This window comes from Nycticebus coucang, chromosome X (genome assembly GCF_027406575.1).
Source record: "Nycticebus coucang isolate mNycCou1 chromosome X, mNycCou1.pri, whole genome shotgun sequence".
Lineage (NCBI taxonomy): Eukaryota > Metazoa > Chordata > Mammalia > Primates > Lorisidae > Nycticebus > Nycticebus coucang.
The window spans coordinates 11,266,234-11,290,560 of record NC_069804.1 but is presented as its reverse complement, the minus strand read 5'-3'; the positions used below and the strand labels follow the sequence as shown (position 1 = coordinate 11,290,560).

The 24,327-nt window shown below is 46.3% G+C and overlaps 1 long non-coding RNA gene across 1 annotated transcript; it reads left to right on the top strand.

Annotated features, from left to right (window-relative positions):
- Window positions 1–11,753: 11,753 nt before the first annotated feature.
- Window positions 11,754–16,423, top strand: LOC128577544 (uncharacterized). The gene is made up of 3 exons (XR_008377587.1): window positions 11,754–11,926; window positions 13,117–13,257; window positions 15,482–16,423. It is a non-coding gene; the product is annotated as an uncharacterized LOC128577544 (long non-coding RNA).
- Window positions 16,424–24,327: the final 7,904 nt, after the last annotated feature.

The window sequence follows — 24,327 nt, the reverse complement described above, 5'->3', positions numbered from 1 at the left end:
TCAGTCTCCTATCCACCGTAAGTTCAGAATAGCTATCAGCATTTGATATATACATATTACCAGATATAAACATATCTGTGGTTTCTATGGTTGATACAAACAGCGGAACTGCTAAGATTACAGTGGTTCCTTGACTACATGCATACTTGAAAAAATGCTAACATTTAGTTAGAGGTTAATGAAAATAAAGACGTGATTGATTTTTTTTCTCTCTAAGTTCCCTGGATTCTCACCAAAGATCTCTTGGCTGTCTGTAGACCCCAGACTAAGGGAATCGTCTTTTAAGCTAGAGAAAGTCACCAACACAGTTCCTCAGAGAAAAAATGGAGGAGATGGTATGGTTGTTAGTGAACCCAGCAAACCACTGAATAACTAATTTACCATTTTTACCTTTGCATGCTCCCGTCCTGGCCTAAATCCCACAGTCTATAAGGATCTGTGCACCAGCTCAGAGGAACTAGTAAGTTGGACAAGAGTTGAGGAAAAAAAAAAAAAAAGATCGGCTTACAGGTGTCACCTTACATGTTGGCACTTAGTAATTACTTACATAATACAACTCAGATTTATCTAGCATTTGTGAACTTTGCCAAAACATTTTCTCATATTTTCGTGTCACTTCATCCTTAAAGTACCTTTATGCAGATAAAGGGGCTGGGTCTTGGTTTCGGTATTTTGCAGAGGATGAAACTCAACACAGAGAGGTTAAGCGACCTGCACAAGGGTTTTCAGCTGGTTAGCTGAGCCAAGACCACAAACCAGAACTCCTTGCTTTCAACTGTGGGGCCATGGTCCCCTCAGCAGGATTTAGGGTGCTAGAGCTCACAGGGTCCACACTTCAGGAGGAAGGGTATCTATCTAGGATAAAATGGAGCCAAATTCAGTCATTTATGAAACTCAGTCATCTCAGGGCAATATTTTACCCAAATGTAGAATGGTTTATGGATTCTAGTGAAACTGCCCATATAGACTGATGACGGGGTACAAGGTGAGAACTAGAGGAAGGGCCCCAAAACTCTGTGAAGGAACAGATCTAGCTAAAATAATGATAAAAGTAATCAAACCCTGTGAAGGAATAAGCTTAGCTGAAACAATGATAATAATCAGCTACTGTCCCCTCGTTTGCTTGATAACAGTCACTGTCCCCTTGTTGGCTTCTCTATAATTGCTACTCCAGAGGGCACAGGTAGCTGTAAAGATTTTTAACTTTTCTCTGTAAATAACATTACCTGTTCGGAACCCAGGGGTAGTTTTTGAGGTATCTTCCAGGCCCTGCATTCCAGTGGATTGGACTGATCCACCCAAGTAGATGCTGGGGAGCTGTTCCAGGGAGAGGTCAGTGCCAATTCCAAGGCCAGTACAGCTGAAGCAGGAAGTGCAGCAATGATCCATAGAAGCCAAAGGGATAGAATAGCCTCAATGTCACACTGAGTAGAGTGCTCTGGCATCATAGCTCACAGCAACCTCAACTCTTAGGTTCAAGCGATCCTACTGCCTCAGCCTCCTGAGTGGCTGGGACTACAGGAGGCAGCCACAATGCCCAGCTAGTTTTAGAGACGGGGTCTCGCTCTTGCTCAGGCTGGTCTTGCATTCCGGAGCTCAAGTAATCCACCCGCCTTGGCTTCCTGGAGTGCTAGGATTATAGGCCTGAGCCAATGCACCTGGCAGACCTTTTGTTTTTGCATAAACTAGGAAGCCACTGGTAGTTTGCAATCCGAGAAATCCCGGAACCTGATTTAGGTATGAATGGGAGCACTGCGCCCGCTGGGCTGAGAATAGCAGGGAGACTCCTTGGGCTGCCATTGTAATTCAGGTGGAGGCGGGACCAGGAAAGGACAGCGGGATGATGAGTGGCAGGTGCTGGATATACTTTGACGGTAGGGGCAATAGGTTTGCAGCAACTTGGATGGAACTGGAGACCACTGTCCTAAGAGAACTCTCTCAGGAATGGACACCCAAGCACCACATGCTCTCACTAATAAGTAGGAGCTAAACAAAGGTTACACAGAGGCACAAAGCCATCTAAAGGACTGAGAAACCAAGAAAGGGGCTGCATAGGGTGTGTGTGAGAAAAACTTACCTACTGGCTACAACGAACACTGTTCTGGTGAGAACGCGCTAAAAGCCCTCTACAAAGGATGCATGGAACGAAAACACTTGTACCCCCCTTCATCAATATTTTGAAATTAAAAAAAAAAGAAGGCAAACCCAATAGCATGTGATGATCTATAGGATGTGGAGGGGGAGAGAAAGTGAGGAGTCGAGGTTGAGAGCTAAGATTTTGGTCTGAGCAATCAGAAAGATGGAGGGGCCCTCCACTGAGGTGGAGAAGACTGGGCAAGACGGCCAGGTTCTCAGATGAGACATAAGACATTTGATTGGCCTGGTAGAGTCCAAGTGTCAGGAGACATTAAAAAAAAAAATGTTTCTCTCTCTTCCTTTCTTTCCGTCTTCCTTGCCTCCTTCACCGAGAGGACACCATAGGATACAGCTTTCTATGATCTTGACTTCCAGTGAGAAAGAGAGGCTGCTGGGAAATGAATGGGCTGTGGGTCATTGCTTGGCACCTACGGGGGTAGGTGGGGGTACCTTATGCAAGTCAGTTGGGTGAAAGAGATTTAAATTTTGTACTAACGGGAATTAGAAAAACCAAAATAAATTATTGTTCTGTATACACGAATGTTAGAGCTTCCAAGAGAGAAGAAGATGGGCATGAAAGTGGAAAATAAAAGAACAGAATTAAAGTGCTCTGTGTTCGGAGACAAGTGTTGTTTGGGGTTTTACATTTCTGCAACTTTACGGTTTTGATTCCTTTATTAATTAGGGCCCATTTATTATTTAGTTTATAGCATGCACCACGATTGGAGTCACCAGAATGTTTTAAACTTTCACTTTACAATCATTTCAAACAGAGAAAAGCTGCAAAATACAGTGAAGAAGTCCTGTATACCTTTCACTTGGATTCACCAATTGCTAGTAATCTGCCACATTTGTTTTATTACGTCTATTTACCTACTTACCTATTTTTTCAAAATCATCTGAGAATAAGTTGTGAATGTGACACCTTTTTACCCTCAAATACTAGGTGTGCATTTCCTAAGAATAAGGTCAATCCTCCAAATAGCCACAGCACCATTATCAGTAGCAGGAAATGCCACATTGCTACAACACTGTCATCTTATTTACAGACCCTATTCAAATTGTGTCTATTAGCCTGATAATATTCTTATAACAATTTTTTTTCCATCAAGGTTCCAACCTGGCATTTAGTTGTCATGTCTCATTAGTGCCTTTTAATTTAGAACTTTCTCAGCCTCTCTCACTATTCCATGACACTAATATTTTTTATTATTATTTTATTTATTTATTTTTGTAGAGACAGAGTCTCACTTTATGGCCCTCTGTAGAGTGCCGTAGCCTCACACAGCTCACAGCAACCTCCAACTCCTGGGCTTAAGCGATTCTCTTGCCTCAGCCTCCCGAGCAGCTGGGACTACAGGCGCCCGCCACAACGCCCAGCTATATGACACTAATATTTTTTAATACAAAATTATCCACTCTGTCATCATTCAAATATATGGAGATTGTGGCTTTTTTTTTTTTTTTTTTTGAGACAGAGCCTCAAGATGTCACCCTGGGTAGAGTGCGTGGCATCACAGCTCACAGCAACCTCCAACTCCTGGGCTCAAGTGATTCTCTTGCCTCAGCCTCCCAAGTAGCTGGGACTAAAGGCATCCACCACAATGCCCAGCTATTTTTTGGTTGCAGCCATCATTGTTGTTTGGCAGGCCCAGGCTGGATTCGAACCCACCAGCTCAGGTGTATGTGGCTGGCGCCTTAGCTACTTGAGCCACAAGCCCCGAGCCGTTGCTTTTTTTTTTTTTTTTAACACTTTTAGTCATGTCTTTTTTTCTAGAGTTAACAGTATATTTTATGAGATATCTTAGATTTATACATTGCAAATATGATTTTTTGCTTTTGCTTTGTTTTTTACAGAGATAGATTCCTGCTCTGTTGCCCAGGCTGTAGTGCAGTGGCCCAGTCATGGCTCACAGCAACCTCAAGCACCTGGTTCAAGTGATCCTTCCTCCTCAGCCTCCTGAGTAGCTGGGACTATCAGCATGGGTTCAACCACTCAGCCAACCAAATTTTTTTTGCCAACCAATTTTTTCTTTTTTTTTTTTTTAGAGACAGAGTTTCACTTTATCACCCTCGGTAGAGTGCTGTGGCATCACAGCTCACAGCAACCTCCAATTCCTGGGTTTAGGCAATTCTCTTGCCTCAGCCTCTCGAGTAGCTGGGACTACAGGTTCCTGCCACAAAGCCCAGCTACTTTTTTGTTGCAGTTTGGCCGGGGCTGGGTTTGAACTCACCACCCTCGTTATATGGGGCCGGCACCCTAATCACTGAGCCACAGGTGCCACCAATTTTTAAAAACTTTTTTTGTAGAGACAAGGCCTTGACATGACACTCATTTTTTTTTGTTGTTGTTGTTGTTTTGTTTTTGCAGTTTTTGGCGGGGGCTGGGTTTGAACCTGCCACCTCCAGCATATGGAGCCAGCGCCCTACTCCTTTGAGCCACAGGCGCTGCCCAACACTAGTATTTTTGAAGAAGACAAGCCAGTTGTTTTATGGAATTTCCCTTGATTTTAGTTTATTTATTTATTTATTTTTATTGTTGGGGATTCATTGAGGGTACAATAAGCCAGGTTACACTGATTGCAATTGTTAGGTAAAGTCCCTCTTGCAATCATATCTTGCCCCCATAAAGTGTAACACACACACTTTTGTTTTGTTTTGAGACAGAGTCTCACTTTGTGGCCCTCAGTAGAGTGCTGTGGCTTGACAGCTCATAGCAACCTCAAACTCTTGGGCTTAAGCAATTCTCTTGCCTCAGCCTCCCGTGTAGCTGGGACTACAGGCACCCACAACAATGCCCAGCTGTTTTTAGAGCCAGGGTCTCATCTCAAACCTGTGAGCTAAGTCAATCCACATGCCTTGTCCTCCCAGAGCGCTAGGACTACAGCTTAGGCCAGCGCACCTGGCCCAGTGAATGTTGATTATAGCAAACTGAAGAAAGCTGCTTAGAATAAAGATCTCCCAGAAGCCACAATTTTCCACTTACCCAGGAAATATTTCTCCTCTAAATGCATAAAATTGTGCTGTTATATTGTGTCAGGCATTATACTGATTAATAAATACCTGAAACTTTAAAAAAAGATACAATTTTTCCCACAAAGTAGACTCATGATAACTTACCCTGCCCCAAGAGGGACTTTTTTAAATGCTAGAGAATGGGGCTGGTCCCCACTGGTGAGAATAAAACCCAGCAGGGGGTGGTTGCTCAACCTGCTTGCTGGGCAGAGCAGGATCTAATTGCATCTCAAAGAGTGGACCAGAAAGTGGGGGATACCCTCCTGCCACACCCGCTGGCACCTAGCAGGTGTTTGATAAACATCCGTTAGTTGAGGGGACTATGCTTTCCACCCATCCTGCCAGGGAAATGGCCTGAGCAGTATCGGGGACCACAGCTAAGATGAACAACACCGGGGATCTCTACTGAGCATTTGTCAGAGCTGGGTGCCACCAAAGCGAGTGCCTTTCAGTCCCTCTCACAGCCTGGCTGGGTAGGTATAGTCAACACCCCATTTTACAAAGAAAGGAACTGGGGCTCTGAGTAAGCCCAAGGTCACTGAGCTAGTAAGACCAACCATTTAATGGACAGCTTTATTTTTCAGCACTTTTTTTGGTATTTTTCTCCCTCAAGCACTGGCAGCAAGCAAGGAGAAGGTGAGACGGCATTTACTGTAGAAGCTGTTAATCTGCCATTGAACAGGGAGGTTGGAAAAACATGGGTGTTTACAGTCACGTGCTGTATAACAACTTTGTTTGTCAATGACAGACCACATAAAAGATGGTGATCCCATAGAATATAATGCTGTATTTTTACTGTATCTTTTCTGTGTTTAGGTATGTTTAAAATACTTACCATTATGTTCCAGTTGCTTACAGTTTTTGGTACAGTAACACGCAGCACAGGGGTGTAGCCCAGGAGCAATGGGCTACATACTACCTAGCCCCGGTGTGCAGTGGGGTATGCCATCCAGGTTTAAGTGCACCCTGGGATGTTTGCACAGTGGTAAAATTGCCTAGAACACATCTCCATTGTTAAGCGATGCGTAACTATATAGATTACATATACATACACATATATTTTGCTTTGATGAGAAACACACTAACATTTGTAGTGATGGCCATTGTGCATTGCTTTTTTTTTTTTTTGTAGTTTCTGGCCAGGGCTGGGCCTGAACCCGCCACCTCCGGCATATGGGGCCGGCGCCCTACTCCTTTGAGCCACAGGCGCCGCCCTGTGCATTGCTTTTTTGCATATTCTCAGTAACCCCCATGAACTTAGTCTTTGGGTGCTCATTGTACAGATGGAAAAACTGAGGCTCCAGAGGTCACAGTTGGCAAGTGGCTGAGTTGGCATTGTATCCAGTTCTATCTGGTTCAAAGGCCTCTAAGACCCTCCCTCCTCACTGAGCCAGGATTCAAGCAGGAAGATGGCCCTGTGGAGCAGGCTTTCAAATGCAAATTAAACAATGAGGACCTTTTTGCTTCTTTCAGACTGACAAAAATGAAAAGGTTGAGTAATGCCTCCAGTTGGCCAAAAGCAGGGAGGGAAACACGAAGGCAGCTCTCATTTACCCTTGTTGGAAGGGTAAATTGGTAAAGACTTTTCAGAGGTACCAGTGGCTCTCACAATTAAAGCAGCATTTCCACTTTAACCCAGCGCTGCCAGCGTCAGGATTGTTTTTCTACAGCCATACTTGGACACTTACACAAAGCTATGTTATGCACACATACCTACACATACACAAACATCTATCTTTTCTCCCATACCATTGCAAATAAGAGCAAAAGCTAGAATGAACGAAGTGTATGTTAATTAGGAGATCGGATACATGACAGACTACCCGCACGATGGGAAACTTTGCGGGCCAGAGAAAGATGGAGGCGGATTTATTCATGATGTTATGGAAGGATGTCCAAAGTACCCTCTTCAATGGAAAAAAGAGAACCTCATGAATATGGATGATTCCTTTTGTGTGATTAAAAGGAAGCTGAGGTGTACAGAGACAATTTCCAGAAGGAATTTTAAGAACTATTAACAGAGCTTACCTCTGGGAAAAATGGAGAATGCTCTACCATTTACATTTTTCCCAGCAGCATGTACCACTTTTAGAGTTTAAAATGCGTTAAGTATTATGTTTTACTTTCATCTTTTGTATATTTAAAAAATATATTATTTTTACATTTTCCGGCTCAAGAAGCGTTTCACAAAACCAACACAAAGGCAGTTGAGTCTGCCTTTGAAAGGAACAGAATGTGACCCTGGGCTTGGGGTTTCTTTAGTAAGAAAACACCTCTGAAAGGAAGTGAAACACACCACAGACGGGCTGGGCGGAGTGGGGGGGCTTCCTGCTTATCTGCAAGTGAAGGAACTTGTATTCTTAAAGGTACAGGACAGTTATTTTTCAAGTCTATGGCTCTTAAAATTCTAACTCAAATTGACTGCAGACTGGTCTGCACCAGACTCCATTCTAGAACACAACTGAATCAATCCATGGGCCCCGCTGAGAGCCAGCCTCACTTAGGGGGGCTGTCCCTTGCACAGTTTCCTGTGGAATGTGAGCTGGACATTACATTTTGGTGAACTGGATCATATTTTCAGTGAGGTAGGGAAGCTGCTGACAGGGGGTTTCTTTAAGTAGAGTCACTGTGGCCAGATTGAGCCACTGTAAAAACATACATTTGTGCGGGTCCTTGGCTTTTTAATTTTGCCACTGCTTTGTGCCGGCTATCCCATTCTGGCCTGTGAGGGTGTGATAGGGCAGCCAGCATCCCATCTGTAATGAAGAAACCGGGCACATGGTAAGTGACCTGCCCACAGTCTCTGGGCAGGAAGCAAGGCCCGAAGTGGGTCCCAACCCTGGCAGGTTGGCTTCTGTCCTGCTGCTCCAGCAGGGGAGGAACCAGGGTTTCCTGGGGTTTCATCATCCTTCTGTCTGAATGTTTTTGTGGAAGTAACTTTCCACTGACTGCTCCTAGGCCTCCCTCAAGAGCAAAATGCCAGTGGGGTGCTGAAGAGGGGCTTCCCCAAAGGAGGGGTCATTGTGGGCAACACAGAGCTTCTGGCCTCTCAACCAACCATGCCCACAGTCCCTGTGCCCTCTCACTTCCCTGCCTGTGCAGCTTCCTTGCATGGAGATGAGATGGAGTTGCACAGAGAAGGGTCACACAGAGGGGACATCTGCACCTGCCAACTGCCTGTTCCCCACAGGAATTGCTGGCCAAGCAGGTCCCCAGAAGCATAGCAGAGGCGCCTCACACACCTTCAATCCCCCGAGGCCCGGGCTGGGGAAGAGGAATGTGGAGGCCAAACCCTTGCCCCTGGGTCCCTGGAGGCCCCCGCAGGGCTGCAGGGCTTTGAGGCTTCAGGGGTGGTGTGTCCTGTCCCCTTCCCTGCATTCCCCAGCACACCCTGAGGGAGAGCTGCCTGAATGTGACAGGTAAATAATAAATAGCTTTCTGGTGTGATGTATCCCATGCAATATTTGAACATATTTACACTACAAACATCATTTTCTTTCTCTGAAATTCTAAAAACTGTCCATCCAGACCACCCCCCACACTCTGCTCAGCAAGTCTCAGGCCTCTAAGTTCTTCTAGGGACTTCTGTCAGCCTTGTCCCAGGTGGGTCCTTGGACTTACGAGAATGGGGAGAATGGGGGGGGACAGTGGGAGGGATGCGGTGGGGAGAGGGGAAAGGAAAGCGAATTTCCGAAGAGAGCAGCAGTGGAGGAGGCAAATGAGGGCTCAAGCTAGGGGATAATGTGGACCCCAAGGGCAGATGGGAGCCACCAACATGACAACCGGCCTGTGCCCATCACAAGCCTTTGTTCAGACAAAGTGAGCAAAAGCAAGACCTCCCTGAACTCCCTGAGGCCTCTCTGGCTTCGCTGAGTCCCTTCCTGTGCATCCTCCCTGGTGGCAGTGGCTGCAGCCCTGTCTTCTCCCTGTGGCCCCTCAAAGGCAGGACTGAGCACCAGGAGCAGGATGGAGCCAGCCTCTGGAGCGCAGAAAGCACAGGCGCTTCCTTGGCACTCAGCGCCATCAGCAGAGAACTCCTGAGCCCTCCCAGTGCTAACATGACCACGTGGAACCTACCCCCTCCCTGCTTTACAATCAACTTGATTGAGGTACAATTTACATAAAATGCATTCGTTTTAGGTGTACTTTCAATGACTGTTGATAGCCACATGCGCCTACTATCACCCCAGAAAATGTCCCTGTCTCCCAGCCAGCTTAGAGACTGGTACTTAAATGGTAGCCCACTATGTGGAGCTTGTCGCCCTGAGGCAGAATGCAATCTTCACACCCCCACACCTTGGAAAGTGTCTTGGTGTGACATTTGTCCTGACATTCATGTGTTCCTGCTCTCCCCATCAGGGTGGGTCTCCTTGATGGTGGGCCTGGGTCTTATTTCTCTTTGTGTCACCAGATCTGAGTAACGGTAGCCCAGTAAATAATGCTTGTTGAATGGTTGAGGAGCACACTGGTGCGGCAGGGTCTGAGTCATGGAAAGTGGGGACAGTGTTATTAATCTCTTCCAAACAGGTGCAGGCTTAGAGGTCCGCTTCCTCTCTCCCTCATAGCCTTGCTCACCTTGGGATAGGTTGCACTATTCTGGCAGAGACCCTGTTTGTCACCAAGTAGGAGGAAAGGCCCAGGAGCCCTTCTTTCCAGGTCACTAGGGCAGTCAGAAAGCTTGACCCAACATCATAACTGGTGTCAATGGCCAGTATTTTCATTCCCATTGGGAATAAGTATGTAACACTGACGATAATAATGGTCATTTTATATAGATGTTTCTGATCTTAAATGTCATTCAGGATCATTGTAGAAAATCTGGAATGTATGACAACTGACACTTGTGACCTGCTCAACGCATGTAGGGGATTAGTCTAAGCATTTCTCATTTGAATGAGACTCATTCATTTTTTCTTTCTTTTTTTTTTTTTTTTGCAGTTTTGGCCGAGGCTGGGTTTGAACCCGCAACCTCTGGCATATGGGGCCAGCGCCCTACTCCTTTGAGCCACAGGCGCTGCCCTCTTTCGGCTCTTACTAAGCTTGAGAGCTGAATCCGGGAGAGGTTTGGAAGATTTATTTTCTTCACCTTCTGGTTTTTGTTTTGTTTTAATTGCACTGTTTGTTTCCTCCAGCGCGTACAGTGATTATTACTGTGTGATATAATTATGTGCAAGGAACACAATCAGAGAACTGATTATGCCTCTGAAAATTGGAAGGGACTATTTGGGGGCAGAAACCCAAATTGAGAAATGACTGAGTTTATAGGCAGTAGCAGCTGTTCTTTTTAGGAAGTTAAGTCCATTTCTTTTATTCAAAGAGTTTCTACTTCCTGAAGAAAAAAAGCTGTTTGCTGTGTACTCAAAGGCAAAGCCTGTGTATGTGATGACCCCCCTCAGAGGCCTGCCGGGGTGGGCCTATCAGATGCTCTCTAACAAAGACCCCAACAGATGCTCTCGGGTTTCAGGGATGGAGGTGGGGTGGAAGGCCACCCCCAAACAAAAGACCAGGCCAGCAGGCCCAGAAGCTTTTCCTTTTCTCCCTGCCTCACTTTTCTGGACTGTAGCCCAAACTTACCATTTCAACTTACCTAGAAGTCATTCACTTCTCCCCCACATCCCTGCGGGGGGCGGGGGGCAGAGTGCTGTAGTAATAGCCTTCCCTGGGGTGCCTGCTCTAGTCTGCTCTGTCACACACTGCCCCTAGGGCCAGCACTGACTGTGACCATGTCGCCCCTGCTTTCCAAGCCTTCTAGCTTCTCCTCGCCACCAGCAGTGCAAAGGGCAAGGGCCTGGGGTTGGCCTTCAGGGAGGGTCACAGTCTGCAGCCAGCACTCCCACCAGCACACTTCACCTTCCTCCCAGCAACCAGAGCTGTAGCCACAGGGCTTATCATTCCTTCCTTCCATTCCTCTACGTGCCTGATGGTCATTCTCCTCTTCCCTCTGCCAGGAATGCCCTAGTCTCATTTCCAACCTCACAATTACTTTAAGACACAGCCATGGTAGCATACATGTTAAGACAGAAAGGTCTGGAATCGGAATGCAAGATTTTTATACTAGTTCTGCCTGGGGTGTGCAGCCTGCACAGTCACACGGGGCTGGGTTTAGGGGCCCCAGGCTTAGGAGGGCCCCGGGCTTACTTGAATGCTCTGCTACAGCCATCTGGAAATTCTCTATTTTGAATAAAGGCACTGGGTTTGCAAATCTCGTAGCCTGCTCTGATTCTGACACCGACTAGTTGTGTAACTATAACATAAGGATGACGATGAAGGGCTGAGGATAGGGCCAGGCACCTTGGATAGGGAGCTGTCACTGTCGCCGTCTCACACAGGAGGAAGCGCAGGCTCAGTGAGCCGATCCACACCCACAGCGGTCACATGACAGAAACGGTGACGTGGCTTACTTTCACTTCCCATGAGAATGTGAACTTTCCTACGTAGCCCAGCCACGTGGTCACGTCTGTTCTCACTGTGTTATGTGGCAATATTCAAAGGTTGCTCTTACCTCTTTTTTAAAAAAACAGAAGTCTTGGAACTAAGTAGAGCATAGAGCGAGTCCACGTACTCCTCAAACGTGAGACGTGAGAACAGGAAATAAGTGACTGGCTTAAAGGCCCAGATCCAACTGGGAGCTTTGCGGAGACAAAGATGCCGGCAGCAGAGCCTGGGGCCTCCCGGAGCCACACATTCTGTACGCCTGCCTCTCTTTTGTCTGCAGTCGAACGCTCCTTCCTCTGCCAAGAACAAAGACCCTAACAGATGCTCTCGGGTTTCAGAGGTGGGGGTGGGGTGGAAGCCCCTGCTGGGAGCTGGTGGGAAGGCGGGCAGCCCGGCTCTTTCCCGAAGCTCCCAGACTGCGCCCGCCGCAGGAAGCCGGATAGGGAGCCAGAGGTGCTCTCACGGTTCCTCAGCAGCACCATAATCTCAGCGTCATCATTATGCCAGTCACTGCCGGTCCCATTGTACCAGTTCCCTCTTGCTGCTGTAACAGATGATGACAAATTTAGCAGCTTCAACAACATTCATTTGCACATTTCATTTTAGAGTTCTAGCGGTCAGAAGTCTCGCTAGGCCAAAATCAAGGTGTTGGGAGGGGGACATATCTTTGCCTTGAGGCTCCAGGGCAGAATCTTCCTTCTTGCCTTTCCAGCCTCCAGAGGCCATCCAGATTCTGTGGCTTGGGGCCCCTCCTTCTACCTCCAAAGTCAGCAGTGACACATCTGACCATTCTTGCCTAGTAGTAGCGTTTCTCTCTGACTCTCCTCTTCTGCCTTCCTCTTCCATTTCTAAGGACCTACGTGACCACCCTGGGCCACCTGGATAACCCGGGACACTCCCCTATTTTAAGGCAAGCTGATTAGCGATCTTAATTCCACCTGCAATCTAAATGCCCTCTGCTGTCTAACTGAACATACTCACGGGGTCCAGAGATTAGGATGCAGGTATGACGGGGAGGCTGTTACTCTGTCCACCACACCCATTTTATAGCCTACTTGCAGGGTGCCCTTGAGCAATTTGCTCCAATCTCTCTAAGCCTGAGGCTTCTCATCTGTAAAACAGAAATAATACCCATTCTGCCCGTCACAGAGTTGTCCTGAAAATGTGACAAGATAGTACATGTAAAAATGTTTTACAAATGGCAAAGTTCTATGTGAACACAGATGTTCCTATGGGGGAAGGGCAGGGGATGTCATCTTTTGTGAGTGTCTGCTACAGCCTGGGTAGGTACTGTAAGATGGTTTAACCCAGGTGGTGTACATCTCTTCCCAATTTCACATTCAGTGATGTCACATTGGTGTCTTGAGATCAGCCATGGTGGGAGTATCGACATCATGGAAATTGGCAAACACTACAAATCAGGGTTTCCCCCTCCTCTGAGAACCAGTTGTTAAACATTTACCAGCACACGACAGGTGTATTTCATTTATTTAACAAAAACCACCTGAAATGGATTTTATTCCTTTACAGTAGAAGTGGGCAAAGTGAAGCTCAGAGCCAGCGATAAGCCCACCTAAGCCTGCACAGCTGGTGAATGTTGTTGCCAGCTTGTCACACTCCACCACACCACCAAAGCCATTCTACACTTCCAACTCTGCCTGTCCTGGAGAGGTATGGTTAGTTTAAGTGTCCAAGAGAATCATGGGACTTAACAACATGTTCAAAATTGTAACCACCATGCCTAAGGTGGCAGATGGCCATTTTGGGGGGCTGTGGAAATGTGGTTCTGTGGCTTACCTGATTCACTGCCAATGTGACCTAAATTCTGCTTGAAGCCTTCCATTCCAGCGCTGGGGCAGCTATGAAAACAGTGAAGTCACCATTGTCAACTCCAGAGGCTTAAATGGATTGTAACTGAAGAAATGGGCTGAAAAATAACAAACTTGCTTTCTGTCTCTAAAACTCTTTTTGGAAACTGAGACCTGCATTCTGGCCTGGGCAGTGGTCAGGAGGGGCAGGGCAGGGATGTCTTTTGTTCTTTGGAGGACAGAAGATGGGCCTGGGGGCTGATGCCTGGCTAGCTGAGGTAATGAGGTTCAACAGAGATGGGACACAGATGGTAGGATAAGAATCATTAACTGTAGTGGAATGAAAAATAGGCCTTCTCTTTTTAAAAGCACTGTGTTTCTGCATATGGGCAGGAAAAATTGGTATTTGAGACAAATAATCTGCCATTTTTCCTCGGTTGCTGGCAAAGTTATAAATTTCCCGTTCCTTCTTCTCAAAAACCACTTGTTCTTGGGTTTTTCTGATGTGGCCTTGTGAACAGGTAAGTACCGAACTTTTGGTAACAGGATTTGGTGTAAACAAATCACTAGCTCATGCAAAGGTCAAAGTGCCACATGGCTTCCTCTTAGAAGTCCTGGAAGTGCTTGAAGACACAAGTGCTTCATTCCCGATGGTTCAAGTAGGTAGCAGGCTAGCACTGTTGACCTCTGGGAGCAGAGTTAATGGTGCCAATTAAAACTTCCCTCTGCTTTATGCTTAATTTTCATCCGGTTCCTCTTTCTGTAACTGTGGGCTAACTTTTTCTTATTAGATTTTGGGTTTTATTTTACCTTGTGCCTAAGGCATAAGGAATCTAAAGCAGTGGGTGTGAGGATTTAATTAACCAAGGAGCAAAGACCACCCATCCGACCACAGTTCTCAGCCGTGGCAGCACACTGGAAGCGCCCAGGCACCTTTCAAAACTCCATCTGCCCAGGTTGTGAAGTTTACTTTCCTTATTTCCCACTATGTATTTCTATTTCTTGGGTTTTCCTTTGTTTCTAAGTGGTTTGTTTGGGGAAAGGGTGGATTCGGTTACAAACGGAGGCCCTGGCTCCACAGAAGGTGAAAGGCCTCAGGGCGTTTCCTGGTGGGGGTTTCAGAGAATAAAGAATCCCCAACCTAGAAAACCAGTTCTCCCAGGCTCGCCAGAGAGCCACGTCATCAGCAGCCAGTAAGAAACTGCCAAGTGCGGCTTGAGTTTACAGGTTAAGGTCTCAATTGATTAAACCTAGAATTGCTGGACAAATAGACAAACTGTTGCGTTAGGTTCACCCAAACCACCCTTTGTGTGGCAGCCCTTCCTCCGTAGATCCAGTGTCTTTCCTGTTCTCTTCGTTTCAACACATTTGCTCGGTGGCCGTTGTAGGACTGGGTGATAGATTTGAGTCCACAGGCAGGACAGAAGGCAGGCTTCAGGGAAAACAATGCCGATTCCATACCCTGAGTGCCTCGGGTCTAAAACCGAAGCCCGAACCTGTGGGCAGACTGTTGCTGCCACCTATTGGCAGAGATGGGTGTGGACGCGTCCCCTGGTGTAAATCCCCGTGGGCCCCACCCCAGGCTATTGGCCGCAACTCACTGGACACCTCTTCGAATATGTCAGATGCGGGTGACGACAACAGGGGGCTCCATTCTTCTAGTAGTTTACTTTCTCTTTGGACCACGCTCGTGGGAATTTTAAATGTGCCTTCCTTTTGTGATCTTTCATAAGTCTGTGGTCAGAAAATTATGATTGTGCATTCAGGTTTGTGCCTAAGTTGAAACTTCTGGTCCCTGGAGGCTGAGAAGGTTTGCAGAGGGTCCCGATAAGTCACAGGGGCAGGAAGACCAGAAGCCAACCTGTGGTGGTTTAAGAGCCTTTTGGCAGGTCTTTGCTGAAACTATGGTCCCTCAACAGGCCTGGTACATTTGGCGCTCTAATGGATGTCGTTAGAAATATATCAATCTGGTTTTAAGATATTGTCCTCAGTAAATAAACCATGTAGACCTCTGGAAAGATTAATGTGCCCATCATTTATCTAATACACGTGTTTATCAGATCACTTTCCCGAATCTTACTCCACAGACATCTATTAAACCGCTGCTGAGGAATCCACACTGTGCTCGGGGCTCTGGGGACGCATGCAGGAGTAAACTGTGGTACTTCAGGAATTCACAATCTTCAGCTGCTACAGAGCTTACAGAGGAGAGCGATCAAGCTACTGACTACAACAAAGACAGAACAAAGCAGTGCCGGATACGGGAGCGAGGTGCTAGCAAATGTGGAGGTGGCAATCATTGATTTTGAGCAGAGTACTTGGGGGAATGTTTAGACCAGTGGTTCTCAAAGTGTGTTCCAAACCAGCAGCACTGGCACCAGCCGTCTGGGATAAACTTGTCCAGTATGCCCCAAACTGTGTTTTTTTTTTTTGCAGTTTTGGCCGGGGCTGGGCTTGAACCAGCCACCCCTGGTATACGGGCTGGCGCCCTACTCCTTGAGCCACAGGTACCACCCCCCCAGACTGTTTTGACGAGCCCTTCACATGCTGCCCTCCAAAGTTTGAGAGCCACTGCTTTGAAGGAGCTAAGAAAATTTCACCCCAAAATATGATTCCTTGGTGTAAATATTATTTTGAATTAAAGGCTATTCATAATCAGGAAACTCTGAACAAAGACTTTCCTCTATCTACCTAAAAAAAGGGAGCTGCTAGACTCCTTATCACATGCTAATAGACTTGGCCCTAAGGTCATTTGAAGCACAATACCTGTCTCTCAGGTTAATTGACTAATCAATCTGTTTCCCTCCATCTACCCATCCCCCCCTTAGCAACCACTTGCTGCACAGGTACTTTCCCCACTCTCCCCCCTCCCTTCTAAAAGGCATCTTTAAAAGCCACCGACTATCGCTGAAACTTTGGGAAATCCTTCTTGTGGTTCCCCCCATGTGCGTGGTGTTTGGAAATAAACCTTTCTCTTATTAATCTACCAATAACTGTGAGTTGATCTTTTCAGCGAACCAACGTAGGGGAAAAGGGCAAGTTTCCCTGAGACTCCCCTTCAGCTTCAAAGAGAAGATGATGTGACATGTGACATAGAGGCCTGGAAGGCCAAGAAGGGTGGTAGGGGCGTTTACACCACTTCTCCCTTACATCTGTGTGGTCATTTACACCCTGTTATCTCATTTGACCTTTACAACAACAGGACATGAGATAGAAGTGGATCAAGTTTAGGTTTGGAAGCAAATACGGACTGGGTACCCATCCTTACTCTAGGGAGGAGCTAGCGGAGTTCAAAGCTGTGTGAGCCTGGGGAAGACCTTTAGCCTCTCAGAACCTGCCTTCTCATCTGTAAATCCTACCAGTCATATTCACTGTACGGATTTGGGGTAAGAATTCCATATAATACGGAGACTTGGTGCTTGTTAAACGGCTACTATTTCTCTATATTATTTTTTATTTTTGTGAACTCCTAGTGCCCATGAGAAAACCCAGGCTCCATGGTAGAGCTGAGGCTGCGGCATGGGTTCCGGACCCTCAGGCCGGGCTGACTTCCTCACTTCCTAGTTTTCACCGTGGAGGAAGCCTTTACTAAAGCCTGCCTGCTTCTCCTCAAGTTGTTTGCATGTCTGGCATTAGCATACCTGGGACTGGAGGATTCCACTGGTTTTGTGCAATGGCAGCCATCAAGAACTAGAATAGAAGTAAATATGTGTCTTGAAGTATAGAGAAGGCGGAGTCACAGGAAAGCACCAGTGAGCATCTGATTTTCTTCCCTAGCCACTTTGGGGGATAAATATACATAAGTCCTCTCGTGTTCTTCCCAAGTTTAAGGACAAAAGTGGGCAACCTTTTATAACTTGTGGCCACTGAGAATTTAGTAGGTTTTTTCCTTTCCATGTCCAGCACGTGTGCTGCAGGATGTGCTACTGGCATGGAGCCGGTGGAAGCCATGGACCCTGCTAAACAGCCCAACATACGCCTCAGCCTCCTAGTCCCCAGGAGAGAACAACCTAGTCCAAAACCTTAGTTATGCCAAGGCTGAGAAGCCCTCGCCACTGCCTCAAAGTCAACATGATGAAACTCAAGGCCAGGTCTCCTGGGTTTGTCTGGTTCTATAATTGATTCCTCAATGTTCTCCCAACTCTTTCAACTCAAAGCCTTTAGCATTACCTAGAACCTTCCCTGAGCTTTGCTCCATAAATCCATCCAGTCTCCAAGGTGTGTGAGTCTCTGCCCCATAATGTATTCCCGATTCCTGCCTTCCTTCCCATTCCCACCCGTCTACTCAAGGACTACTCCTGTCATAGCGCATCATCTCCACGAGATCTGTACTCCTCAAGCTCGGGAAACTTGCATTTTCCTCTTCCAGTCCTGCGCGTCCAGCCACGTGCCTAGTGAGTAAAATATACACGGAGAAATATATAGGAATATACAGCAAGGAAGATTTCTAGCTCCTTATAAACACAAATTTCTAACACTTCAACACAAATGTTTACATAAGACCTGTCTCTTAGGCAGCGCCCGTTGCTCAGTGGCTAGGGCACCGCCCACGTACAGCAAGGCAGGCGGGTTCGAACCTGGCCTGGGCCAGCTAAACAACAATGACAACCACAACAAAAAAATAGCTGGGCATTGTGGTGGGCCTGTAGTCCCAGCTACTTGGGAGGCTGAGGCAAGAGAATCACCTAAGCCCAACAGTTAGAGGTTGCTGTGAGCTGTGATGCCACTGCACTCTACTGAGGGCGACAAAGTAAGACTCTATCTGAAAAAAAAAAAAAAGATCTGTCTTTTAATGAATATGTTATTATGGCAAAGAGTTAAACATAGCTCATTAAAGAAGGAGCAATAGGATCACAAATTTTAAGCTTTCTTCTGTAAGTTCCACTCTGTTATCGCCTCCTCTATCTCTTAATCTGCTTATGTTTCACTCAAACAATAAGTCCTAGAGACAGAGTAGGTAATTTGTGGGTTCTGACAGCCAACGGACTGCTCCTATCTGCAGCTTTCCCCAGTCATGGCCTTGTTTCTTCTCTGCCCCGTGAGCACACTCACACCCCTCCCCACTTCCCTTTCCCCCACCTGACGTCAAACCACAGCTCCTAGACCTGCTTACAGTTAGCTGCTGATGTGCTGAGCTGAGAGAAGCAATACCTCTAAGGGAATCACCCAGATTTTCTCTTAATTGTGCTTTTTTGGTGTGATGATGCTTTTTGGTGACTCCACGATTGTGTTGCCGCCCAGTCAGGTTCATCTGCCAGCTGCCCAAGAGGAAACCAATACCAGGAGACAGCAGGGTTCCCAGCAGGGAAGGAGTTGATTCTGCACAGCACTAAGATGGGAGGAGTTTCTCAAATCTGCCTCCCCCAGAATCTGGGAGACATGGGCCGCGCCTGTGGCTCAAAGGAGTAGGGCACCAGCCCCATATGCTGGAGGGTGGGGGTTCAAACCCAGCCCCAGCCAAAAACTGCAAAAAAAAAGAATCTGGGAGTCAGGGTTTTTAAGGATAATTTGACAGGCAGGGGGTAAGGTAATTAGGTTTGCTGATTGGCTAAGTTTGGGGCAAAATTACAGGAATCTGAAACTCATCTTCTTGTGTTGCATCAGCTCCTGGGGTCACAATTCCAGTGGAGGAGTTGGTTTCTTGGCCCAGGGCCACTGGTGTGGGCAGATCAGCCAATCCGCTGGAATGTAGGGCCTGGAAGGTGTCTCTGGAGAAAAGTTAAGAATCTTTACAACTAACAGCTTTGCAGAGAAAGTTAAGAATCTTGTGCTAAGAATCTATCAGCTGTGCTACTCCAGAGCACCCATTATAGAGAAGCAAACAAGGGGACAGTGACTGACAATTAGGGAACAGCGGCTAATTACCATTATTTTTAGCTAGTTCTCACCTTGCACCCCTTCACCAGTTTGTAGGGGTGGGTTCAATTATAAATTGGATGTTAGGAAAAAACCCTTAAACAGCAATAGAGAAATTATTGTGCTACCATTTTCCTTATTTCCTTATTTTGAGGACTCTGTCTGTATAAAGACACTTCTCCACAGGTATCTATATGTGTACGTTATATACACATGTACACATTTCATATTGGCTTCCAGTGTAAACAATATCATCTCTAGAGTATGCAACCTTGGTAAGATCTGGTTTGCTGATTCAAAGGTGGAAATTGTTTCAAAGTCAGAGACTAATTGCTTTAGTCATTCCCAGTGGATTTAATATCTTTGAAGGTATAATACTCCCTAATAAGTCACGAGAGAGCTCATTCAGCCACAGCAAAAGTTAGCCTGGGCAATGGAAGTAGTATGTCTGTTTTCAGTTTATGTCAAGTGCTGCAATTAGCCTCTCTATGTGGCTAATGAAGCTGTAGCAATGACTATTAACTTCTTCACCTTGTATCAGTTTCATTATTCACTGCTTTGGAATGATGATCTGCTTTGTTATCACACTGTTCTTCAGGAGGACTAATGTCCTGGTAGAACCAGTTCAAGGAGCTCATCAGCTGGGTATAAAGGCCTCCAGGGGTGTGGCCTGGATATTGTTTTCTGTTTTTTGCTTTTAAAACACAATAATCCATCTCAGAATAGTGACTGTCAGCATACACTGGGGACTCACCAAGCTGGGTAAGTCTCTCTCAGACCTTCAAATCAGAGAGAGAGAGAGAGACAGAGAGAGAAACAGAGAGAGAGAGAGAGAGAGAGAGAGAGAGAGAGAGCCCACGCGCATTAGTTCTCAGAGATATCCTGCAAAAAAAGAAAAAGAAAAAGAAAGAATGGAATCCATGGCCAAATAAGTTTGGGGCACAGTGCAATACAGTTCCCTTTTGGAGATCACAAGGCATATTAGAAATATTGTAGTAGCCAAGAAGTTCCCAACCTGTTTGGGCTCAGGAGCACTTTTCAGGGAGTACTTACTAACATGGTGTGGAATTAGCTTGTGGAAATTCTGCTCTGAACGGTGCCATAGAACCTGGCAAATGATCACATGCTGACAGAGCCACACCAGTCTTCCATGGCCCCAATTCAGACCCCTGTTGTACCATATCTGTTTTGGTCCATCCCATGATCTCTACCCAGATGTGCTGAATTCAGCCACTTACTTCATGACACCCTCCCTTGTTCTTCTTGGTCTATGCACTGCTTGCTTGCTTGCTTGCTTTTTTTTTGAGACAGAGCCTCAAGCTGTCATCCTGGGTAAAGTGCCATGACATCACAGCTCACAGCAACCTCCAACTCTTGGGCTCAAGCGATTCTCCTGCCTCCACCTCCCATGTAGCTGGGACCACAGGCACCTGCCACAACGCCCGGCTATTTTTTGGTTGCAGCTGTCATTGTTGTTTGGTGGGCCCAGGCTGGATTCGAACGTGCCAGCTCAGGTGTGCGTGGCTGGCGCCTTAGCCACCTGAGCCACAGGCACCGAGCCTATGCCCTGCTTTCTCTGAACCACGGCCCAACATTGTATGAGAAGGCAAATAATTCTTGCCCAGGCTCAGAGTCCCGTGGAACCAGCAGTGTGGCACCCAAGATCATTAGTGTTCTGTAGTATCCAAGGGACAGCCAGCATGCTTGTCCTGGGAGAGGGGAAGGGGCAAATGGAGTGAAGAAAGCCCGCCCTTATGCATAGGTCCTGCCGTGTAACATTTGACACTGTGACCCACTCATGTTGCATCTGTCCTAGGGTGCAGCTGGAGAAGCCTACCTCAATGTTCATTTATTTCTTCCTTCATTGTCTGGAAAAGTATTTACTGAGAGTCTTCACTGTGTATCAGGCATGGCACCGAGTACTGGGGACAGAGTGACAGAATAAAAGGCACCTTCCCCTACAGACTAATGGATGACACCTATTGTAGCCGCTCTATTAATTTTTCTATCATTTCTGCAATAAAATTTGCAATAGATGCCTCGATCCGTAAAGATGTGGTCTGCTGAGCTTCTCTGGGAGGTTTCCTTGAACCCTGGCCTCAGTCCAACAAGCCTCCTCTGTGTCCTCCCAGCACCCTCAGTACATAAAACCATTTCTTCACTAGACCATCCAGCCCTCGGGAAAGAGCAATGCAGGTGTCAGTTGTCTTTTCTAAAAAGACCCTGGTTAAGTGTCTGACAAAGACATGAAGGAGGAGGAGAGGTCAGTGTCCACTTCCTCGGAGGTATATCAGCTCACAGGCCATGAAAAGCAATGACTCAGAAGTTATATGAGGGCAGGTGCCATGGCTTTTGATCCCTGTTGTATCCCCAGGGATTGGTACTCAATAAACACAGTATTTCTAAAGAAGATAATTAATGAGTGAGTGATGAGCGTGAGACATACTTATGAAATGTGAAAACAAATCAGCAAGACCTACAACAGCCACAAAAAAAAAACCCTCAAAAAAAATTGCAATAGATGCTAAGAAGATAGTAAAGGGGGCAGCTGAGTGAGATTTAGAGGTTAGAAGAAAGCTGCTTTCAGGCACATTTCACCTCTCTCTGCAGGTTGAGCAGGAATCAGCTAAGTAATATTTGGAGAAAGAGGCGCCTTGGGCCAGTAGCATGTGGACAGGTGTGAGGCCCAGTTTGGAGTTTGGTGTGTTCTCAGCAGGAACAGAAGACAAGGGGTGAGGGGTGAGAGGTCAGGCTGGAAGGGTATGCAAATGGGAGGTCAGAGAGGGCCTGTAGGTCTTGTTCAGGAGCTGAGATCTTCAACTTAATTCAGAAACCACTCTTTTTTTTTTTTTTTTTTGTAGAGACAAGAGTCTCACTTTATAGCCCTCGGTAGAGTGCCGTGGCATCACACAGCTCACAGCAACCTCCTGGGCCTTCTGGAAAGTTCTTCACACACACAGACAGTGGTTGACAGCTGTCACACAGATCCTCCCGTCCACATCCCCTAGTTCCTTTCCCTCTCTTACCCCACAGAAACAGGCTCCCCGAAAGGCCTGGTTTTGAGAACAATGAAGAGGGGAAAAGAGACAGGTCACCCATGAGCCACCGGCTTCTCTGAGGGCAGTCATTTGACTCACTGCCAACTGGTGCATGCAATAGGTGCTCAGTTGATTTTTGTTGATGAACAGTGCAGAGTGTCTGAGTAGGAATAAGCTGCATCAAAGGAACGGAGAGTTCCTCTACGAGTCTCTACTTGCAGGAAGCCCTTGATTCAGCTGGTAGTTCTAAAATGGAGGTAGAGTTCAGTACAAAGAAATTCTAGCATTCACATAAGAAGATGTTAGACAGATTTCTAATATCTGTGAAGCTTATTTCCCTAGCTTTATGAAACTGGGTCCTACATCCATCCTTCTTCCACGGCAGAGATCATAGTGGTAAAAAACAAACGCGTGAAGAAGCAATGACACGCACATCTGTCCCAGGCCACATGTCAGGTCTTTCTTGGGCTTCTCACTTCTCGCTGCTGAGTAACACCCCCTGTCCCATCATTACCCAATTGATTAATCTCATCAAATTAAGTAAGGCTTATATCAGGGATTCTCAACCCATGCCTCCTCACGGGGTCTCTCACTCTTCATTCTGTGGCCCTCCACCAGTCAGTTAGAGCTTAGGAAATTTTGCCTTGGTAGTTTGTATTATAAAAGCAATGAATATGCCAACGAGGCCTTCCTAACCCAGTCTCCTTCTTCCTAGCAAACGCCCACGGTGCCAGGAGAACACTAGACATTTACTCCCCACTTGTTCTTACAGCATGTTTGGACTGGCAGGCCGAATCTTTGCCAACGTGTTCATTTCTTCTAATTCCTCGAGAAGGAACCTCAAGATGGAATCCTGAGATGGACGCAAGGGCAACGATGGACTTTTTTCTTGACTCTAATCCTTCAAATCCTTGAAATCAAGATGTCAGTTAAAAACAGTAAAAAGAAAAAGAGCCACCACTTCTCAGGACAGTTTGGGAGTATCTATAAATTTTTGTGTTATTGTTATTGAGACAGAGTCTCACTCTATTGCCCAAACTAGAGTGCTGTGGCATCAGCCCAGCTCACAGCAACCTCAAACTCCTGGGTTTACACAATTCTCCCGCCTTGGCCTCCTGAGTAGCTGGCACTACAGGTGCCCACCACAACACCTGGCTAAATTTTCAATTTTTTTTTTTTCCTGAGACAGAGTCTCAATTTGTCACCCTTAGTGGAGTGCTGTGGCTTCATAGCTCACAGCAACCTCAAACTTTGGGCTCAAGCGATTCTCTTGCCTTAGCCTCCCTAGTAGCTGGACTACAGGTGCCCGCCACAACGCCCGGCTAATCAATTTTTTTTAGTAGAGACAGGGTCTCACTCTTGCTCAGACTGGTCTTGAACTCCTGAGCTTAAGGGATCTTCCTGCCTCGGCCTCCCAGATCCCAGAGTGCTAGAATAACAGGCATGAATCACCACGCCTGGCCTAGGCCTAGTGTTAGCATCTTTTAAAGGAAGTATTATTTTAAAATGACAATAGAAAACAGAACAATGTTGACTTTCTCATGGGCAAGCCATAGGTCTGAGTTTCTCCAACTAGTATCTTAAATGAGGAATAAATGAGTTTCAGAAACAAGCGTTTTTACTAACCACTGATTTTACTGTCTTCCCTTTATGAAGACATTTGCTGAAAAAGTAAAGCTGTTTGTGACTTTTGTTAACTTTTGATTCTGTCAATAGAACACCACTAAAGTGCATGGGCTTAAAGGATTTTTAATTACTCATGCTACTGAAAAATATTCATTTTCATTTTACCAAAACAATCAGGAGACATACGAATGAACTTCTGCCAGACAACAATTAATGTGGTCTGCACAGAGATGTTGCGGATGTAATGTGTATGTCCCTCCTAAATTCATATATTGAAAGCCTAACTCCCAATGTTGATGGTATTCAGAGGAGGGGTTTTGGGAGATGATTAGGTCATGAGGGTGGAGCCCTCATGAATGGGATTAGCGCCTTCATAAAAGAGACCCCAGGGAGCTCTCTCATCCTCTTCCCAC